The sequence below is a fragment of the Pinus tabuliformis genome, chromosome 4_1 (genome assembly GCF_031772625.1).
Source record: "Pinus tabuliformis cultivar Carrire ecotype Pingquan chromosome 4_1, CPIR1, whole genome shotgun sequence".
Taxonomy (NCBI): domain Eukaryota; kingdom Viridiplantae; phylum Streptophyta; class Pinopsida; order Pinales; family Pinaceae; genus Pinus; species Pinus tabuliformis.
In genome coordinates this window covers 410433634-410452829 of record NC_142303.1, presented here as the reverse complement: position 1 = coordinate 410452829, position 19196 = coordinate 410433634, and the positions used below count along the sequence as shown (strand labels likewise).

Here is a 19196-nt window from a genome sequence, read left to right as displayed (position 1 = left end):
CATATGTCATATTTATTTAGTAGTTTTTTAATATTATTTTAAGAGATCCCAACAAAATTATAAGGGGTTCTGGATTTTCAAAGAAATAGGATTTTGCACTATTGAAACCCTTTATTTTGAGGAAATTCAAAGAGTCAACAAAGACTTCTACTTTGTCATTGCTTGGAATGAATGTGGTATTATTAGTCCCTGCCCCTCCAGGGCAGTGGACTATAGTAATCGATTTTGTTAGTCGTCATTAGTTCTGCACAGAACCCAAGATAGAAACGGAGTACATAATCTAAAGTTTTGATTTTATATTCAATAAACAACTTTTTCCCAACCACTAAAAAATTTCCAGCCGTTATTTCAACCACTAAAAAATTTAGAGATCTTATTTGGCCTCATATCGAGGCAAGATCTCGGAAAACTTAGAATAAAATCTGTGGATTCAATGCATTTACTTCGTTCATATCACCTAAATGGAAAATGGAAACTAATACCAGTATTAGTTACCAAACATTAAATGTTTGGTGCATAAGTAATTGATAATCTATACTTCACTAATATATCACACGACATGCAAGAAAATATATCACACGACAAGTAAAAATATATCATCTGACACGCAAAAATATGGCTACAGATGGCTGTGTGCATGTCCTCGTTGGCTACAGATGGTTTTGTGCATGTCTTCTTGTGTTGTCTACCGAACGGGACACCAACATAATCTTAACCTTTGTTAAAGAGCTTAAATTCTAGTGGGCGCCAATCAACTTCTTGTCCAACTGTTAATGGAAACTACTCTCCATCTTCTTCATCTCATCCAAACCGCTACCCTCTTAGCTTACAGTCCCGCCTCCGGAACAATGGGCTTACAGTCCCGCCTCCGGAACAATGGGAGAACTGGTCCATATCCAAGTAGAAGCAGTAGGAAGCCTCTGTGCTAAAGTGGAAGCATAGACCTCGGAGGTAGCATAAACATGGGAGGTACCCACACGTATTCTGGTGTCAAGGTTGACGAAGGCGCACGAGACAAACTCTGGTGTAAAGCTTGATGAAGGCGCACGAGATGAGCTGAGCGGTAGATGTAAACGATGATCGGTCCGTCGTATCGAAGTGCAACTTAAAGTTGCAGTGTTTCCATATTACCGTATCTTCAGACTTGGGTCAACGACAAAGGGGAAGGGGATTGTCGATGCCAACTGCGGATGGGCTACCCCTGGTTCATTGCATTGAAGGGGCTTGCTTGGTTTCAATCTCTCTCCTCTAATTATGCGAGAACTGCCCAGTAGGCCCATCGTCCCTTCCAGTTCCATAAATTGAGCCAGGTAAAGAGATCCATAGCCCACAACATCCCTTTGAGTGACATAGGTGAGGTCGTCGTGAAGATCCTGATAATTTCCACTGCAGGAACAACCATAACGAAGTAGTGGTTTCAGTTCTAGTTCTACCCATTGAATCACCACCAGCAAAAGCATAGAGAGCAGTGGTAAAGATGGCATGCCTTTGAGTTCCAGATCAATAGTAAGTATCCTTGCCAGATATAGATGATATATATACAGAGCGAGTAGAAAAAATTGTGACATCGAATATGTGCCTTTGAATGCTGAAACATTATATGTTCCTGTAAATTTTGTTTATTGATCTGTAGCAAATTCAAATCTCTTATACCAAAATTTCTTTTTACTTTACTATATTTGGTTGAGATTTCTAAGTTGCGCTCTGTTTGGCAGTAAATGTTAGAAAACTAATAAACTTAAACAGTGATTCTACATGCGGAAAGAACTGAAAAGAATCACTGAAACTTAATATCCAGGGATACGAGTTACCTCCAGCCATTGGTGATGTTTGATGAAAGCCACAGTCCACTTGCCTGCTACTTCTTCAGCACTCTAGCTTCAATCCAAGCAAAAGAAAAAGAACGCAAGAATTCTGAAGGCACTTCCAAGCTCTGCTATCTCAGCTAGATGGTGTAAAACTGAAGGGGGTTGAGATAGGAGCTTGGGGACCAAACAGATGAACATATAGCTAAGCTTCCATCAAGCTTCTAAAAGCTATGCGTTAGAAAAACCACTTTAGTAGCTCCCAATTATAAATTTAGTAATTGCAGTTGATTTTCTTAACTTAAGGAAACTACTGCAGTTGGTTTCCATAAGTTAAGAAAAGCTGCAATTCCATAAATCAAGGTAGCTTTTGTGTAAAATCAATGGAGCTTAACATTCTCCCACTTGGTCCATACTTCCAAACTTAATGTCTCAAAAACCATTGACAATCTTTATTAAGTAATAGATACATGAATCATGGTGATAAGTCCTCTAATGACGAGTATTATCTTCCATGTATTACTATGCATTTATTCTTATTCTAATTTATGTGGCAACAATTTCTTAATGAATAAACCTTATGTTTATTCTTGGTCCTTCTTAAATGAATTTTCTCAAATCAACTTAAGGTGCACATAAATATGAGAAAAAACATCACAATAATTAAGAATTTCATTAACATTGTCCATACAATGAAAACCTACATAATGGAACCAAGTCCCATATTCAATACATGATCCTTGAATTTAAACGGTGGCATGCCCTTAGTCAAAGGATCAGCGATCATTAACTCAGTGTTGATGTGCTCAATGACCACTTTCTTTTCTTTAACACGTTCCCTTATAGCTAAATACTTAATGTCGATGTGTTTATTTCGACTCCCACTTTTTTAGCCATAAAACCAGCAGCTGAATTATCACAATATATTCTCAATGGCTTAGATATAGAATCCATAATTCTAAGCCCAGAAATGAAATTCTTAAGCCATACACCATGTAAAGCAGCCTCAAACAGGATATACATAAGCATGTAGTCTTTGGTCCCTTGAAGGTACCTCATTACTTTCTTTGTAGCTCTCCAGTGGTCTAAACCTAGATCACTCTGATATCGTCCCAACATTCCCACAACAAATGCAATGTCAGGTCTTGTGCAGACTTGAGCATACATTAGGAATTGCTGATCTCTTAGGTCTAGTAGATCTTCTTAATGTTGTACCATCATCTTCCTGAGAAGTATGTGGTTCAACTTGTTGTTCAAAAGTTCTTGGCAACTCTTGAACTCCTTGATCTACTGGAATATCGTCAGCAGCTTGTGGAACTTCAACAATTGGTTGTTCAACACCAGTTTGTACTTGAGGGGTGCTATGAACAATAACCAATCTTTCACTTGAAGTGGAAGGTTAAGATTCTGAATGATCTTTCTCAGAAACTATGTTTCTGGTTTGATCGCTCCCACTGATCAAGTCATTTTCAAGAAACTTTGCATTTCTTGATTCCACAATCCTAGTGCTGTGAGATAGACAATAAAATCTGTAAGTATGTATGATTTCTAATATGTCTGAACTCCTATTGGCACCTTTCTTTGACTTGTTGGTCTGCTTTCCCCTTATGCAGTCCACACAAGTCTCAAAATCAGTAAAATCTAGAGTATTAAGTATTCCTTCATTTACCAATCTTTTAATTCTATCTATGGAGATATGACCTAGTCTCTGGTGCCACATCTTTTAGTGCCAGTGTGAACATGCATTGAATCATATGTGACTTTGTTTTGTAAATTAATGCAGTAAAGACCATTAGACAAAATACCATTCCCAACATAATCAGATTTATAGAATAGACTAAAGGATTTTTCTGAAAAGTTTAAGGAATATCCAAAAGGTACAAGCCTTGAAACTGAAATCAAGTTTCTAGAAAAAACTTGGAACATAAAAGGTCTTTTCTAACTCCAAAACAAAGCCACTACTTAAAGTTAAATAACATGTTCTTATAGCTTCCACATGCGAGCCCATCTTGTTTCCTGATAAGATGCTTTGCTCACTTCCTACTGGCTTCCTTAGGTTTTGCAAACCTTTGCAAGGAATTCGAAATGTGAATTGCAGAATCAATCCACCATGTGTTAATATTAACATTAACCATATCAGATTCATAACAAACAAACGAGATTACTTCCTCAAGTTTGGGAATCTCAGAACGAATTTCAGAGAAATTTGCAGGTTGTACTACTGCATCAAAATAAAGAATCACATGCTTATGTTGAGGCTTAATAAACTTTTATGTTCTACCAATGTAAAACATGGTAAAAAGAATTGAATCAAATGACATGAAAATTGCCTGTGGGCTAAATTTTCAATTCAAACAGATTCAATAAAACTTTATGAACTTTCATGTTTTACCAATGTAAAATATGCTAAAAAGAATTGAATCAAATGACATGAAAATTGCCTGTGTGCTAAATTTTCAATTCAAGCAGATTCAATAAAACTTTATGAACTTTCACGTTTTACCAATGTAAACATGCTAAAAAGAATTGAATCAAATGACATAAAAATTGCCTGTGGGCTAAATTTTTAATTCAAACAGATTCAATAAAACTTTATGATAAAACTTATTAATTCATAACTCCTGTGGGTAGGTTATGAAATTTTATCCTAATTAATCACATAAATATAATAAAAATTCCTGTGGGATAAAATTTATTATATTCAGTGTAATTAATTACAATTTAATGTCTAAATAATCTTTATGTGATCTTGCCAATCAATATACAATTTTATTTAATTAAAGATGTTGTGGCTATTCTCTAATTAATTAAAATCATATGGATCACCAGACATTATTTTGTTGCATAAAAAAACCTTAACCAGAGAGAAAAATAATGTTTACTGAAAGGAGTAAGTCAAAATGACATTTTAATAAACTCCATAAAACTGTAATAATTCTCCAGCAAAATCAAAAGCAGTCAGCATTACCGAAAATGACTACAAATTGATTGTTCAATTTATAAACTTAACCCGAAGATTGACTGAATCAGCTTTGATCTACTTTGCATTTGCATAGCAAATGCAGTTCGAAGGCTAGCTGGCTTGACTTCAGGCTCCATCCTTAAGTTTATAAAGCAACAAAAATTGACCAGCAAACAAGCACTTTCCAAATTGGGATAATTTTACAACATCATAAACTGAAATTCATTAAAGAAAATGCCAAGAACAGTGCCGAATGTAATTTATTATATTTGCACAATATTATAACTATGACACACAAATGCCCTTTTAAAATAAATAAATAAAAAAAAATTACGTTTAAACTATAAATTGGAAATCCAACGATTCCAAAATATCGGCTGCTCTTTTATATATGCCAAAATAGCGCTTAAACTGGCTGCTACTATCCTTGGCGGCAATATCTCTAACTCTAGATATTATATCTGCAAATGCAGAGCATATGTCTCTTCTTGGAGTTAACCTCTCCATCTCCACTCAAGAAATACACAGGCTGCTGTAACACCGATACGAAGCTCTTTTACTCACCTTCTATCATTTGTTGGGTACAGTTTTCTCTCCTTCACCAAATATATTCTTTCAAAATTGTTTGGCTGTTTGAAAGAGTACAATCCCTTGCATCAAATAGGAATACTTCTCTACTTATCCACTAAAATTACACCCATGAATCAACATCAATCCCGATCGACAATAGCGGGTGGGCAACCAATTTCAGTGAACAAATGTTGTGATACTCAAAACTGAAGACAGGGGATTTCATGGGTAGAGAGCGATAATAACAAACACGAAGAACTTTCACATGACTTTGAAGCTAGGAATGACTTTCGGAAAGGTTTCATGCTTCAAGATACAGAAATCAATATGTCGTCGTTGAAGGGTACAATAAAAAACTGCCAACCAAAAATGTTATGGATGGCCGGGAAATTGAAAAAAAAAACATGCCTAGAGTGATCAAAATTTGACTAACTGAGATTACACAGCTTAACGATAAAAACTCAACAAACATCCAAGCTAAAGATTGATATGAATTGAAGGACGACCCATTTTCCATTAGCCTGAACGAAACCATAACACTCCCAGATTTTGATCTGGGAACCGGATTGATTGCACGAATCGACGAAGGAAACGAAACCGAAGCGGTTCCTCTGATGACTTCTGCCATTGCATATACAAAGCAAGGATGTCGTCGAAATGGGTATAAAACTAAATTTTCGACAATGGATACCACCTTTAATATGCTGCTGTTTAACTCGTGTTTTCTCTGGCAGCTGACAAGCGGATACTTTCCTTGCTGAATATGCTGCCCAAAACAGCATTATTCCACGAATTCTTATGGAAATACTGGCCGAGGAAAAAGTTCCAAGAATATACTCATGCCCAAAGAACCTCCGCTTTACTTGAGAATCAACACAGTAAATTTCGCACGCTTGCCAATTAGAATAGCTAGGTTCACGCTGGTTTTTCCTTATAGGCCTAAACTGTTCCAAATGATCTTGGAATGCAAGATCCATATAGGCCTAAACCGTGCTCTCTCATACGCTTAACGTAACCCGCGTTCCACTTTCACCAGATATCAATGAAAGTAATTTATTTGGAAATTCAAGCCTCTGCCAACAATCCTCAAAGATGGGTGTGGTCTATATATTACCAAGTTTCTTAGAAATTCTGGTTGGAATATCGTTTTTGACTGCATCTTAATCTTATTATACATAGATTTATGTTTTCTATTACAGGAGTTTGAAGGTGCTAGCACTGTGGATGATATTGAGAATTCGCATCCGACAAATCAACTCCAACACCTTGAATTTGAAACAGATGCAAACTCCCTAAAACTGCCGACAGCCAAGTGCTAACACGATGACATGTGATAGAATAAGTAATCCGACTCAGTATGCATCTTGAAAAGGGTGCAACCTCTCTAAGATTACCAGCCGCAAAAGTGGACAAGAGGCAGAACACCGAACTTCTCCCAGGTTATCAAGGAGGCTTTGAGATTAGGGGATGGACTCTTTAACGGCATGTTGTTGAGGAAAACTACCGAGACTGTACAAATCCGGGGTATGCCACGTTGTCACTCACCAATTCAGGAAATTACAGCGTTATAACACCACTGGTTTCTAGTTCTAACAATTGAATACATAATTATTGTTTAAGGATATACGATTCCCAAAGGATGGACGTGCATAATATTTGATGAATTCTCCAACTTGGACAGCAAGTACTACATGTTAAATTCTAATTTTGAACAGCGCGGCGGCTTTAGGAAAACCACCCCGGTCTCCCCGCACCACCTTTCGGCGAAGGCGGTTTCCATAGCGGGGGTGTCGCCGCAATCACACTCCGCCACGGGTCCCTAGTACGACGCCGAAAACCGCCCTCTCCCCGGCCGCTAAGGTTCGTTTTGTTTGCGCGACCTTGACGTGCGAATTGCGTTGGATCGGGTCAGGAGGCTCGGATCTGCGCGAAGCTGCGCGGACTTTAACGACCGGGCCCAACGAATGAGGTGGCGACACGTGGCACCGAAGTGACGTCAGCCGACCCCGCCCGCGTCAAAATGAAATTTTTTTTGGTTGACCGTCGCGGAAGAAAGGTCATGAAATTTAATGTGTCTACGTAGAATTAGGTGGCGGCTTTTAATGTGGTGATGGGCATACGTCCCATATGTTATTTTTTTATATGTTTTTATATATATGTTATGTAAGTGGTGTGCGGCAGTAGTTCTGCGTAGTTTTTTTTGTGTTGTGAGTGGTGGCTACGCACGATAGTGCGATTTTCTTTTGTAAATGCACAGCAGTGCGATATAGAAATTGGAATGTAATGTCTTGATTTAGCCATTGAAGAACAGAGGGTTGTTTATGTAACATCCACAGCAGTGGAAAACAAAAGAGAAAGAGACAGAGTTTGTTTTGTAAATCCCTCTCTGCACAGAGGATGAAATATGTATCAGTCTTTTTGTTTTAAATCAATAGAAATGTGTTGTGACTGTGTAATGGACTGTTCTGAGTTAATTAGTTTTTAAAAGCTTCCCTGTGCAAGGATCCTGGACAGAGGAAACAGAGCATTGTCTCTGTGGTGAATATTTTGTTGGTTTTGGTATTTTTCCCATCAAAAATACCCAACATTGGTATCGGAGCAGGCTCAGGCTCTTTAAATGAGTTAAAGAAGCTGAAGGGAGAAGGTTTGTAGCTGCAGCAAAACTTCTCAGGCAGTTAGAAGACTCAGACAGCGAAGGATTCAGGTATTCCTCAAAAGCATTTCTTTTGTTATTGCTGAAGACAGTTAGTTGTTTTAAAAAAAACCACAGTCAAGGATTTAAAGCCATAGTTCAGAATGCAAGGAATGGCAAGCACAAGCATGGGTATGTTCAACACCCAGCTCCCACAGTTTAATGGGAAAAACTATGATTATTGGGCAATAACTATGAAAGCCCTGTTTGCCTCTCAAGATTTATGGGAAATAGTTGAAGATGGTTTTGAAGAACTAGCAGATGAAAATGAGTTTAATAGATTAACTCCAGGAGAGAAGGATCTGCTGAAGAGCAATAGGAAGAAGGATTCAAAAGCCCATGTGTTGTTGTATCTAGCAGTAGACCAGAGTGTGTTTCCAAGGTTAGCAACAGCTAAGACATCAAATGAAGCATGGGAAACCCTTAAGACAGCCTATCAAGGCATGGAGAGAGTGAAGACAGCAAAACTACAATTGCTGAGAAAGGATTTTGAGAACTTGAACATGAAGGAGTCAGATAACATTGACTCATTCTTCACTCATGTGATTGGTGTAATCACACAAATGAGAACTCATGGAGAAACCATTGAAGATAGAAGGATTGTGGAGAAAATATTGAGGGTCTTGCCCTCAAAGTTTGATGCGATTGTCACCACCATTGAAGAGACAAAGGATCTCTCAAACTATTCAGTTGATGAGCTACATGCATCACTGATAACACATGAGCAGAGGTTGAGTAGGAATGAAAACTCATCTCTTGAGCAAGCCTTCAAGACCCAGATGTCCTTTGGAAGAGGAAGAGGTCAAGGAAGAGGAAACCGAAGAGGAAGAGGCAGAATCCAGAACAGAGGTGGAAGGAACAGCCCATCAAATGCACAAGGAAGAGGCAGCAATCCAAATCAGAACCAAGGTCAAGGCAGCAGCCAACAAAGAGAACAGTATCATGCTCAAGGACAAAGGTATGATAAATCTAATGTTCAATGCTATTATTGCAAAAAGTATGGACATTATGCAAGTGATTGTAGAAAGAAACAGCATGATATGAACAGTAGACAAAATGCAAATGTTACAAGAGAAAACAGCAGTCATGAAAATGTCCTGTTAGCTTGTAACATGGCTGAAACACATAGTGAAGACATATGGTTTTTAGACTCAGGTTGCAGCAACCATATGACAGGGAACATAGCCTTCTTTTCTGCCCTAGATAAAAATGTGAAATCAGAAGTCACACTAGGAACTGATAGTAAAATCTCTGTTATGGGAAAAGGAGAGGTAAAAATATTTACAAAGCAAGGAGAAAAGAAAACCATAGCAGATGTCTACTATGTCCCTGGAATGAGGTGTAACCTCTTGAGTATTGGACAACTCATTCAAAAGGGTTACAATGTCTTTTTTGTGAATGATGTATGCACCATCATGGATATACCACCCAGCAAAAGATGCATTGCTGAAGTGAAGATGACAAGGAACAGGATGTTCCCTCTCCGGATCAGGGCAGACTTGAAGAACAAAAAGGAAATGGCAGTAGTCACCCAAGAGGCCTTCCAAAGCGTGCCAAAGGATGAAAATTGGTTATGGCACTTGAGATTTGGACATCTCAATTTTGGAGGTCTAAATTTGTTGAGTAGGAAAGGAATGGTAAGAGGATTACCATTGATAGAGAAGCCAGACAGCCTTTGTGAAGGTTGTATATTGGGCAAACAACATAGAGAAAGTTTTCCATCAGGGAAAAGCATAAGGGCAAAGGCACCCTTAGAGATTATCCACTCAGATTTGTGTGGACCAATGCAAGCTCCATCATTAGCAGGCAGCCTATATTTCTTAACATTCATTGATGATTTTACAAGGAAGACTTGGATATATTTCCTTAAAAACAAAAGTGAAGTGTTTGAGAAATTCCAAAATTTCAAAGCACTTGTGGAGAACCAAAGCGGGCTGCATATAAAAGTTTTGAGAACTGATAGAGGAGGTGAGTATATCTCCAATGAATTCCTAAAGTTTTGTAGAGAAAATGGAATTCATAAACAGTTTACAGCCAGGTACACCCCACAGCAAAATGGAGTTGCTGAAAGGAAGAACAAGACCATCATGGATATGGTGAGGAGCATGCTGAAGGCAAAGCATTTGCCAAATGATTATTGGTCTGAAGCTGTACATTGTGCAGTTTATATTTTGAACAGGTGTCCTACAAAAGCAGTGATGAACAAAGTGCCAGAAGAGGCATGGAGTGGGAGAAAGCAAGGAGTCACCCACATGAGAGTTTTTGGATGTGTGGCCTATGCACACATTCCAGATCAGCTAAGGAGGAAGTTGGACAGAAAAGGGGAGAAATGTCTTTTCATTGGATACAGTGATGAATCCAAAGCCTACAGACTGTACATCCCATCTACCAAGAAGTTCTTTGTTAGCAGGGATGTTCAATTCAATGAGGAAGAAGCTTGGGATGGAAGCATAGAGAAAACAGTGAATGTTAAAAACTGTTTGTCTCATGATGAGGATGAAGAGGAGGTGGCTGAAATGAATCCCCAAACAGCAGCACCAACACAAGAACAGAAAGGTACACCATTGAGGATCAATGAGAGTGCTTCTCCAAGCACACCACAAGGAGGAAATTCAAGTGCATCTTCAAGCACTTGCACACCAAATGAAAGAGGTACAAAGTTTAGAAATTTAAGTGAAATTTATGAAGAAGGAATGAATTCCTTATTTGGCTTGTTTTGTCATGTTGATGATCCTATTCATTTCGAAGAAGCAATTAAATATAGGAAATGGATAGAAGCTATGGATGAGGAGATCAATGCCATAGAGAGAAACAAAACATGGGATTTGGTTGAGCTACCAAAAGGCAAAGAAGTCATTGGTGTGAAATGGGTCTACAAGACCAAGTGCAATGTTGAAGGCAAGATTGAAAGGCATAAAGCAAGGCTGGTTGTCAAGGGCTACAAGCAGCAATATGGGAGAGATTATGAGGAGACTTTCGCACCGGTTGCAAGAATGGAAACAGTGAGAGCAGTGCTATCCATAGCAGCTCAAAACAAATGGAAAGTCTACCAAATGGATGTGAAATCAGCATTCCTAAATGGAGTGTTAATGGAAGAGGTTTATGTGGAACAGCCTCTCGGATATGAGAAGAAAGGTGAAGAGCACAAAGTGTGCAAATTGAAGAAAGCTCTTTATGGGCTGAAGCAAGCGCCAAGAGCATGGTACAGCAGGATAGATTCATATCTATTGGATAATGAAATTGACAAATGTGAAGGAGAACCCACAGTCTACATCAAGAAAAAGGATGGTAAAATTTTAATTGTTGTCTTGTATGTAGATGATGTTATTTTCACTGGAAATGATATTCATCTTATTGAGAATTTTAAATCAGTCATGAAGGATGAATTTGAAATGACTGACATGGGTTTGTTGAGATACTTCTTAGGCATAGAAGTAGATCAAAATGAAAAAGGAATTTTTATATCTCAAGCAAGATATGTAAACCAAGTTTTGGGCAGATTTAACATGCAAGAATGCAAGGCAGCCATCACTCCCACAGTGATGGGATTAAAGCTCAGCAGAGAGGACAGCAGCAAGGATTTTGATCCTAGCTTGTATAAAAGCATTGTGGGCAGCCTTATGTATTTAATAGCAACTAGGCCTGATATTATGTATGCTGTTAGCTTGATTTCCAGATTTATGGAGAAGCCAAAGGAGGCACATTGGCAGGCAGCAAAGAGAATTTTGAGGTATGTCAAAGGTACCAAAATGTTTGGAATTTCATATAATGTCTCAGAAAGTTCAGATTTAATTGGATACACTGATAGCGATTGGGCTGGAAGTGTAGATGATCGGAAGAGCACTTCCGGTTATGTTTTTAATATGGGTTCAGGAGCCATTTCATGGGCTTCTAAGAAGCAATCCATTGTAGCATTGTCTACAGCAGAGGTTGAATATGTGGCAGCTACAGCAGCAGCATGTCAAGCAGTATGGATGAGAAGGATGTTGAGAAGCTTAGGCCAAGAGCAGGCAAAAGCAACTGTGATTTTTTGTGACAATAGCTCAGCTATTGCTTTGTCAAAGAATTATGTGTTTCATAAAAGAACGAAACACATCGATACAAGGTTTCACTACATCAGAGAATTGGTGAACAATGGCGAAATCGTCCTAGAACATTGCAGGACCCAGGAACAGGTTGCAAACATCTTGACAAAGCCACTGGTTCAGAAGAGTTTTGAATTTTTGAGAAAATGCTTGGGAATGACCGAACGCGCGGCTGTTAAAATTAAAGGGGAGTGTTAAATTCTAATTTTGAACAGCGCGGCGGCTTCAGGAAAACCACCCCGGTCTCCCCGCACCACCTTTCGGCGAAGGCGGTTTCCGTAGCGGGGGTGCCGCCGCAATCACACTCCGCCACGCGTCCCTAGTACGACGCCGAAAACCGCCCTCTCCCCGGCCGCTAAAGGTCGTTTTGTTTGCGCGACCTTGACGTGCGAATTGCGTTGGATCGGGTCAGGAGGCTCGGATCTGCGCGAAGCTGCGCGGACTTTAACGACCGGGCCCGACGAATGAGGTGGCGACACGTGGCACCGAAGTGACGTCAGCCGACCCCGCCCGCGTCAAAATGAATTTTTTTTTGGTTGACCGCCGCGGAAGAAAGGTCATGAAATTTAATGTGTCTACGTAGAATTAGGTGGCGGCTTTTAATGTGGTGATGGGCATACGTCCCATATGTTATTTTTATATATGTTTTTATATATATGTTATGTAAGTGGTGTGCGGCAGTAGTTCTGTGTAGTTTTTTTTGTGTTGTGAGTGGTGGCTACGCACGATAGTGCGATATAGAAATTTGAATGTAATGTCTTGATTTAGCTATTGAAGAACAGAGGGTTGTTTATGTAACATCCAAAGCAGTGGAAAACAAAAGAGAAAGAGACAGAGTTTGTTTTGTAAATCCCTCTCTGCACAGAGGATGAAATATGTATCAGTCTTTTTGTTTTAAATCAATAGAAATGTGTTGTGACTGTGTAATGGACTGTTCTGAGTTAATTAGTTTTTAAAAGCTTCCCTGTGCAAGGATCCTGGACAGAGGAAACAGAGCATTGTCTCTGTGGTGAATATTTTGTTGGTTTTGGTATTTTTCCCATCAAAAATACCCAACACTACACAGACCCTCTTGCTTTCAATCCTAGGCGATGGCTCCAGGGTTCGGGAATGTTATTCAAAAGCAAAATTGATTTCATTCGCCATAGTGTCCACTTCCACAACCGCAATACAAGATCGAGCATCCGGCTCAAAAATTGGTACGGCAAGGGTTCCCAGGCAGTTGTTTTGACGCATGCATATACACACAATCAAATGCATGCATATAAACACAATCAAATGCGTATGCCAGAACTAAGGTGCTACACACAGGTTTGCGCAAAAAGAAATAAATTATGGAACGAAACGGTGGATCGAAATTCGTTTCTTGGCCAACACACAGCAAGGCAGAGGTAAAAGGGCTCTGATACCAACTGTTAGAAAACTAATAAACTTAAACAGTGATTCTACATGCGGAAAGAACTGAAAAGAATCACTGAAACTTAATACCCAGGGATACGAGTTACCTCCAGCCATTGGTGATGTTTGATGAAAGCCACAGTCCACTTGCCTGCTACTTCTTCAGCACTCTAGCTTCAATCCAAGCAAAAGAAAAAGAACGCAAGAATTCTGAAGGCACTTCCAAGCTCTGCTATCTCAGCTAGATGGTGTAAAACTGAAGGGGGTTGAGATATGAGCTTGGGGACCAAACAGATGAACATATAGCTAAGCTTCCATCAAGCTTCTAAAAGCTATGTGTTAGAAAAACCACAAATCAAGGTAGAGATCAGATCAAAGTAATGGACCACTTTAGTAGCTCCCAATTATAAATTTAGTAATTGCAGTTGATTTTCTTAACTTAAGGAAACTACTGCAGTTGGTTTCCATAAGTTAAGAAAAGTTGCAATTCCATAAATCAAGGTAGCTTTTGTGTAAAATCAATGGAGCTTAACAGTAAATATAATTCCAAAAATGGTAACATCTTATTTTGTGGAACCAACAACATATACTCCATAATATTCATCAATAAATTTATAATCCGAAGGCAAAGAGATTCAATAAATTTATAATCCGAAGGCAAAGAGATTTCTTACTGCAGTATTGTTGCTATACATGGGAAGCCCAAAACTCCACGAGCAACGCATGTAAGAAGTTCATTCATTTTTAATTGTCAAACAGTACATAATTCCAATGGGTCGTTTGGGAACACTATATCTTTTCACTTAGAATACAGTTGAGGCAGGTGGATGGTAGGTATTTCAGAACATTTGGCCAGTAGTTTTTATAATTTCAACTTAGTTAACACTCTCTGAATCGTTTTGCAAAATCTTTACCTCATTTTTTGTTATAACAGTACCACCGAAACATGGCATTTGGTACTGACAGTTTCTCTCATAAAACTCTTGACTAATGTCTCATCCACGAAATCCATTGATGGAACCTATGATGCTGCTGCTGGGAAACTTATCTGTACGAATTCTATCTTTGAGAACTCATGTCTGGAATGTCATGTTTGGCATGTGTGGTTTGAAGACTAATTATATTTTTTTATTTTTTTTTACAGATTTGTTACAATTACTTTCAGTTCTCAATGACCCGCTCCTCCAGCTTAACAATTTTCAATTACTCGCTCCTCGCTCCCTGCTCCTCCAGCTTAACAATTTTCAACCACCCGCTCCCTGCTCTTCCCGCTTGAGGTCACCTTCTCTAAATATTACATATGTTGCTACAGTGTGCTTTTTTTTCTTTAGAGATGCTACTTGCAGATGCTGGTGTAATTGCCCAAATGAAAAGAAAAGGAAAGCCCTGACTCCATTGTCCAGTGGTAAATCAGTGATGTGCTCTTCTTTATCTAACAAGACCAACCGGAAATCCTTGAGATTTTTGCAACATTGACCAAAAGTCTCCAAGGTTGAGTTGCATATATCTGAAACATAGACGGAAATGTACTCAAGAAGGGGGCAGCCCTGAGCTACCAAGGAAAGCCCTTTGTAGGAAATCCAACCTTGTTCGTCCTCCAAAGTTGGGTCATCTGCTCCTCGTTCCACTCTAAGTCTTTTCAGTTTTTTGCAAGTATTAGCAACAACTTCTAACCCTTTGTCTCCGATAACCTTTCTAACCTGTTTATTAGCAAAACATTCCACTATTAAACTTCAAACATTTTGTCTGAATTTAAAATAGCAAGGTTAATGGAATAGTTGAAATATTGATGTCAAAGCATGCCATAATTGTTTTTGGAAAAAATTTAAAAAACATACAATAACCACATTCTAAGAATGACAAATTCAGGCAGTAATATGCTATTGTTTTTGACTGGACAGCAGGAAGTGGAGCTTAAGTTAATCCATTTTCTCAAGATTGGACAGCAGGAAGTGGAGCTTAAGTTAATCCATTTGCTCAAGATTTGAAGACTATTTCTGTGGGTACTGTTTTTCAATTAGTCACTGCAGCTATCAGGATTTTGCTTGGAGTTTATAGCATGTACATTCAATGTCTTTGGATGGCAATTCTAATGACCCGTGTTGCCAAGATGTTTAACTAAATTCGCAGCATATGAATGGATCAATAAACATCCTAGATTTTCCAGTTATATGACAAGCATATTCAAAACTTTGGCTTGGACTCTTTCAGCTTTGTTCTCAGGAAGCTGTTTTGTAGCCAATCTGCCTGTGTCTGCTTAAGTACAATCTTAGCTAGAACCTACAGCATGAACTTGAAGTTTCCTATGACGGTATTAAAGCTTAGATGCTTTCGCTTCAGCACAAGTAACTAGTTTGGAACCTACAGCATGAACTTGAAGTTGAACTTGAAGTTTCCTATGACGGTATTAAAGCTTAGATGCTTTCGCGTTGAACTTGAAGTTTCCTATGACGGTATTAAAGCTTAGATGCTTTCGCTTCAGCACAAGTAACTAGTTTTAGTTTTAACTTGATGCAGGGACTTGCTGCCTCGCAGCTTCCCTGGTTTCCTTTTATATCTTGTCATTAACGAGATCTCAATTATTTTTCTTAATTGGCTAATGTTTTCATCTATGTATATGATTAGTGTTTGTATTGTTACTATTCATTAATCTATTCAAAATATTTATAATTAATTAAGTAAAATAAATTATGTGTATGAATGTTGTACCATTATATTTAATTCCATTTAACTATTTATTTGTTTTACTTATTTTCTATGGTGGGATTAAGACGTTATGGTAGTCTAATGATCTATATTTCAACCAACTTTAAATCCAACTCTTTCATTCATTATATTAGATAGGTCTGACGATAGATCATCAATATTTAGGATAAGTAGTTTTCTTTACCTTTTCTATATTTAGGATAGAGTTATCTATATTATTTCACTACAATCATCACCCACTATTATAATCTCTTAGAAAGTATCATTTTTCATGAGTGATTTCCAAACCAAATGTGTAGGACCTTGGTCAAGAGATTTATCCTATTGTTGACTTGGTCCATTCCAAGCATCAACATTTCCCTAACCATGTGGATAAATATATTCTAATCCAACATTATAGCAAGGGAAGAATGAAAAAGTGAATTGCAAAAATTCAGGATTATTATCTTGATTTAAAATTGAACAAACTTACAAAAGGTCAAGGTTTAGCCAAATTTGTTATTGAGTCAAATTTTGATGTTTTAGATATAGAAAAGATTACTTACACCCACTTCACTACTGAATTTGTGGTGAAGGATAGGATAAGAAATCTCAAATTTCTACTGCCCGTCGAACACTAGCATCAAGCAAATGAGATATTTGCTTCATCCCCCTAGTATGGGGATATTATAACCTACCTTGAAACCTTCTAGTGTCCAATTTTTTTTGAGAAAACACCAATTCTATTCCTTGAAGGTGAAAGTCGTAAAATATTGTATCATAAATGGTAAGTTATATTCGAAATATATAATAGGTATTTTATTGAAATGTATATTAGAAGATGATGGGAAATCCATTATAATAAAGCATCATAGTGGCACCTGTGGGAGGCACTATGCTTGGAATGTCATCATGCATAAGATTCTCATAAGTGGTTTCTATTGGCCAACAACATTTAGTGATGTGAATAAGAAAATTAGATATTGTCATCAATGCCATATTTTTTATGGTAAACAAAAGTTGACTACCTTAACCCTAAAACCTATAAACATTGAAGCTTAGAGTTTCATTTTCTAGATCCATCATATTAAGATTTGTTGGTCAATGTTTCGAACCAACCAGTGTGATTCATCATCAGGACAAAAGAATGAAGAAAATATGATCAATCCGAGTGAATAAATAAGGAAGGAACCCTAGGATCTAGATCCAAAAATAAAAAATAATTGTTAAGAAATAAAACAGGTCAAAGGGAAAAGAGATCGTAATAGGGTATTAAGATTAAAAAAATTATGTTACAATTAATTTAACATTAATGATCATAAAATAATATCTTGTAGATATTAATAGGGAGGATAGAAATTTATTCATACTTAAGTGAAATAAAAATATTGAAATAATATTAATTATAGATATTGTAATGCTATTTTAACCTTTATAGCTCAATCAATAATGATGTTAATAATTATTAATGATAATATTACTATTAGAAATTGTGTATCATTGAAATTAATGTTAATAATATTATTTAATTTATATAAATAAAATATTATTTAGGATTAATGATAAGAATATATATAATAATTCAATTAAAATATTAGGGATTAGATAATAATAAAAAAGACTCGAGGAAGTTAATGGGAAAGGGAAATTTATTAAAACTCAAGGGAAATAAAAATATTGAAGACTAATATTAATTATGGATATTTACATGATATTTCAGTAATGATGTCCATAATAATTAATGGTAGTATTATTATGTAATTAAAAATAAAGGGAATATCAACATAGGAAACTAATAAAATAGGGAGATAGTGGAGAAATAATAATAATTGTTGTTGTTGTTGTTGTTAAGTATGTTGATTAATGTTGATGTTTAATAAGTAGTAAAACTAACATTAATTATTTTGATATTAATACAAATATAATTATTAAAAAAATGTTACTTATATATATATATATTGGTGTAAATGATATAAAAATTAACGTTGTAAATATTAATGTAATTGGTAATAATGGTAAAGGAAAAGGGATAAAAAATCAAAAGAATCTGATAAAGAGCCAAAAATATATAAAGTAGTTAATACATAAAGTAAATAGGATAAAAAATATTCATGGAACTTGGTGATCAACTTAAATAAATTTTAAGGAATTGGAAACATTAAAGATGGATGAAAGAAAAATCAACCCCATTAATAACCAATATGAGAATATTAAGATAGGAAAAACAAAAAGGTAAGGAAATGTAAAAGGGAGAATAGGGAAACCCTAAGGGGGAGGAACAAAAATGAATAAGAAAGAAATAAATTTAGAGGAAATGGATGGAACTCATTCTTGCTTATTTTTCACCAGCATCCTTATTTAAATTGTTGGATTTTTTCTCAATTTAATGGCTTCCATAAACTTTTTGTGATGGTAATGACCTATTTTAGCGAAAACATTAGAGTATTCAATGTAGATTTTCTTCATTATTTTGTCTTGGTGATGAACCACATTGGTTAATTTAAAATATCACCAAAAAATCTCAATTGATGTATATGGAAGATGACAATTCAATCAACTCAAATCACAAAAGCCTCAATTTTGAAGCATTAAAGCTCCTTTTAAAAAATAGGGTATATTTCATTGGTGAAATTCATCCTCATTCAAGCGCCCAACGACGATGGATCTTGACTGACACTAATTATTTGACCAAGTGGTTTGAATTTGTTCGTATTAGACAATTAACTAATAAGGAAATGATGAAATTCCTAGAGGATAATATTTTTCAAAATTTGATTTTCCTAGGAAAATCATTACAGTAATGCCAAAGATTTTGCTAACCCACTTTCAAATTTGGTGATAATTATAGCATAATAATTGGACATTATTTTGCTTACTATCCTCATGAAAATGGGTTATTATAAGTCACCAATAAGAATCTTGTAAAATCATAAATAAAAAAAGTATAGTATCTAAGTAAAGGAATTGGGACACCATGTTAAAATACATAGTATGGAATG

The 19196-nt window shown here is 36.8% G+C and overlaps 1 long non-coding RNA gene across 2 annotated transcripts; it reads left to right on the top strand.

Annotated features, from left to right (window-relative positions):
• The first annotated feature begins 931 nt into the window (after positions 1–931).
• Positions 932–15797, top strand: LOC149176054 (uncharacterized). Of its 2 annotated transcripts, none has more exons than XR_016258615.1 (3): positions 932–1506; positions 14048–14237; positions 15462–15797. It is a non-coding gene; the product is annotated as an uncharacterized LOC149176054 (long non-coding RNA). The 2 variants fall into 2 exon arrangements; XR_016258616.1 differs by lacking the exon at positions 15462–15797 and adding an exon at positions 14447–14824.
• The last annotated feature ends 3399 nt before the right edge of the window (positions 15798–19196 follow it).